Source organism: Grammomys surdaster, unplaced genomic scaffold (assembly GCF_004785775.1).
Source record: "Grammomys surdaster isolate TR1022 unplaced genomic scaffold, NIH_TR_1.0 125789, whole genome shotgun sequence".
In the NCBI taxonomy this organism is placed as follows: domain Eukaryota; kingdom Metazoa; phylum Chordata; class Mammalia; order Rodentia; family Muridae; genus Grammomys; species Grammomys surdaster.
In genome coordinates this window covers 3,264,414-3,268,780 of record NW_021620620.1, presented here as the reverse complement: position 1 = coordinate 3,268,780, position 4,367 = coordinate 3,264,414, and positions in this window count along the sequence as shown.

Below are 4,367 nucleotides of genomic sequence, written 5' to 3'. Positions count from 1 at the left end.
TCTCTCTCTCTCTCTCTCTCTCTCTCTCTCTCTCTCTCTCTCTCTCTCTGGGTTTTTTTTTTTAAGACAAGCTTTCTTTATGTAGCTCTGACTTTCCTAGAATTCACTCTGCAGACCAGTCTGGCCTTGTACTGAGAGTTCTGCCTGCCTCTGCTTCCTGAGTGCTGGGACTAAAGGCATGCCACCACTACCCAGCTAGGATCCTAACTTAAGTGGAATCTGAGTCTTGCTCATCAGAGAACAGGGTCTCGACAGACATGTATTAGTTGGACTTTAAATAACAGATGAAATGGTTCCTTTCGTATATAAACCACTAGATTGGTAAAACATAGTACTTTGAAGCTTAACTCAAAGGCTCAAGACACAGCTACTTTTTAAACTCACAACCTTAAAAAAAGAAGGATGCCAGTTTAAATGCAGGTAGCTCCAGCTAGTCTGGTTAGCTCACAGGGTCCATGCTTCCCTGAAACAGCCATGTGACTTTTGTAATCATATAGCAGTTAAATTTCACTGTCTTCATCTGGAGAAGGAACCCCTCCCCCCAGCCCCTTGCTTGATTTAAAGCATTTTCATGGAAAGTACAAAACTACAAAAGTTTAAGAAAATCCTGAATGAGGTCAAGCACTGTATTCCCTTCAACTCATCACCATAAAGTGTGACAGCTGAGGGTCCAGCCAGCTCATGCTGAGGACATAGGAGTCCCACAAGGCTTCAGAAAAGCTGAAGTGGCACTTCCAGGAGAGCAGGTAGTACCCCTTGTGCATGGGCAGAACAGAAACTGCGTCAATAACCTTGAGTTACGTTTTTGACATTTTACTTTAATATTTTCAGATAATGTCAGGAAGACAGTATGTTTAGAACCATAAACTTTCCCCATTTCTCAAACTAATTGCTTCTTTTAAAGGAAAAGACCAGGCCTCTGGAGCATTATTACCTGTCATGAATTCAATACATTGAAGAGAAAATGGTTATAATTACCTTCTAGTTACACCTAATGATACGAATTACTCATTACTACAATAACGAATGGTATCATTCGTAAATAAATGGATTTACATGGGGGAATTTATTTCTTAAGAGAATGAGACTATAGCAAATGCGAGAGTAGTATTAAAAGACTTGGGGATAGAAAACATGCTACCACAAATGGCTCTAAATTGTACCTCTGGATGGATGCCATTGCCTAAGATACAGGGCCATGCATCTTGGAGCACCAAGGAGAGGTGGGCAGTTGGGCAGAACTAACCTGTTGCATAGGAACTGGCACCTCAGCCTTACAGATGAGGAAGTGTGAGTTCAAGAGTGTCCTTTCTCAAAGTCATGTCTCCACAGTGCTGTCTCCATGATGTGGGTGGGCCATGGGGCTTAGGGGGCCAAGAAAAAATACATGTGGAGAAGCAGTATTGTTATGATTCCAGGCACTACATGCTTGCTATGGTATGAATCTGGAATGTTCCCCAGACGCTCATATCTTGAAGTCTCATTCATTATGGTGGGGTTGTTTCAGGAGGTTATGGAACCTTTTATGGGATAGGACCTGTCTAGCCTAACTAGGTCATCAGTAGCAGGCCTATGAAGGTCATATCTGGCTCTGGATCCATCTCTCACTCTGCTTTCTGTTTGGCCATTGTCTTAGTCAATATTCTATTGCTATGAAGAGACACCATGACCACAGCAACTTTCATAAAAGAAAGCGTTTGATTGAGGCTTGCTTACAGTTTCAGAGGTTTAATCCATTATCATCATGGCAGAGAGCATGGTAGCATACGGGCAAAAATGGTGCTGGAGAAGTTGAGAGTTTTACATCCTGGTCTGTAGGCAGCAGGAAGAGAGAGGAAGCCACTGAGTTACTATGGTGGTTTGAATAAGGATGGCCCTCATAAGCTCGTAGATTGGATGCTTGCTTACCAGAGAGTAGCACTATTTGAAGTTTCAAATGCTCAAGCCAAGCTCGGTATTTCTTTCTTCCTGCTGCCTGCTGATCCTGTGTAGAACTCTCAGCTACCTCCCTGGCAAGATGTCTGCCTGAGTGCTGCCATGCTTCCCACCATGACGATAGTAGACTAAACCTATGAACTGTAAAATAGCCCCAGTCAAATGTTTCTCTTTATAAGAGTTGCTGTGGTCATGGTGTCTCTTTGCAGCAACAGAAATCCTAACTAAGACAGCCTGACTTGGGCTTCTGAAAACCCAAAGAACACCCGCAGTGGCACGATTCGATTCCTTCAACAAGACCACACCTCCTAATTCCTCTCAAAGAGAGCCACTCCCTCAAGACCAAGCATTCACATAGATAAGCTTATGAGGACCATACCTGCTCAAACCACCTCAGCTATCATGGAAAGAGATGCCATCATGAACTTCACTGAGACCATCACCATGGTGGTGAGTGTCTTTGAAACTAAGACGAAGGCAATCTAGCACTGTAAAGTCATTCCTACCTGGTGTTTGGTTACAGTGATGCAAAGGCCACTGCATAGAACTCTGGAAGGGCAGAGCCCTGGACTCTTCAGTTTGAACAGAAGGCTTTTTTCCTTTGTGAGGAAGGAAGATGTGGCTTGTCTAGTGGCAAACTCCTCTTGGATCTTGATTTCACTGTGGGCAGATAGTTTTCAGTGATTCTCCAAAGGTGCAAGAATCAGGGTGGAAGGGTTACAGAACAAACAGTGTGGACAAGATCTTTCTGCAAGCTGTGACTTCTTAGAATTCCCACACCCTCTCTGGTTCCTCCTGGGGTGTCTATTTTAGGGGCCTGGAGATAGTTGAAGCATTTCAGTGAGGGTGAAAATGGGATGTTTACTGTACCTCAGTCCCAGCAAACAGATGGAAACAATTAACACCATATCTTCAAAGTCATGTTTTGGAAGCTGCTCAGAGTCCTTATACTTGGAAGCCTGGTCTAGATGGTTGCAGCAGAGATGGAAAAAGACAGGAGTCAGGATGAACTCAACTCCTTTTCTATTCTGAGTGCTTCAATATAATCTCATCAGTTCTGTGATGCAGCAGCTGCTGACCCTAGTCCTCAGATAACAAAACTGAGGCTCAGAGAGGTTAAGCATACCTCAGTGCACAAGGTCACACAGCCACAGGGTCAGAAAGCTGAGAATTTAATGTCTAAAGCTCACATCATATTTCAGAGAGACAATGGAGTGAAAACAGGGCCCGAGAAGGCCTAAATAATACTTGTCTACAAACTAACCATAGGGAGATCAATACCCTCATTTAGGGAATCTGTGATGGCTACCTTATATGGCAGAAGAGACTGTAGATGCAATCAAGTTAAAGCAACTGAAAATGAGAGAGTATTCTAGATCACACAACTCTGTGCTCTAGATGGGGGCAGAGAAGACATCATGACTCCAGAGCCAATGCTCAAATGATGTGCCCATAAACCCAAGAATTCTGACAACCTTCTAAAACTGAAAGAGACAAAGAATATGCCCCCTGACTTCTGCCCCTGCCAAGAATCAGGAGGGAGGGCAGCTCTGCATTCACTCTGATTTCAGCCTCATGGCCTCTGAAACCATATGAAAATGAATTTCTGTTCTTTTAAGTCACCAAGCCTACAGTAATTTGTTACAACAGCCACAAGAACATAATATAGGACCTGAAATCAAAACCTGGAAGACAATTCTTCAGAGGTTATGGAAGGCAGCACAGATCACAAGAATGTTAGAAGGAGAAGGACTAATAAATGATAAAAAAAACCACCCAAGGAAGGAGCAGTGCCTGGCCACCAGGTGCCATGGGACCAGGAGGTATGTGCACTGTCCACCGTCTGCCTGCTGTGACTGTGGGCATTGGTACCCTAACCCAAGAGTTAAGGATGGGGCCTAGAGACCTGGGCCCAACTTCCCTCCCAGGGCATTCCAGAGGGCTGAGTGTCTCTCTAGAAGCCATGAGCCAAGGACAGGGCTCCTTAATGGTTCCTTGATAGAAGCTGGAGGAGGGGCCTGGGAAGTTCAGGGAGATCCACTGCTCAAGGCCAGTCAAAAGACACTGAGGGCAGGCAGAAACTCTTACCTCATCCCAAGCCTAGTCAATACAGCCCAATAGCTTGACAACAAATACACATGGAATCTGCTGCGGTGGGTGGCCTGTCACAAGCTGCCACCCAGGTGTCATCGATCAGCAGCGGCATGTGGATGCAGGGTTCTTCCTGTGAGTGGGGTGGTATGAGCCCCACCTTATCGGTGATGAAGGCCATGTGTTCACATGATGGGTGAGGCCAGGTGAGGTAGTGAGGTAAGCTGTTGTCTCTCTGTCTCTCTGTCTGTCTCTGTCACACACACACACACACACACACACACACACACACACAGAGAGAGAGAGAGAGAGAGAGAGAGAGAGAGAGAGAGAGAGAGAGA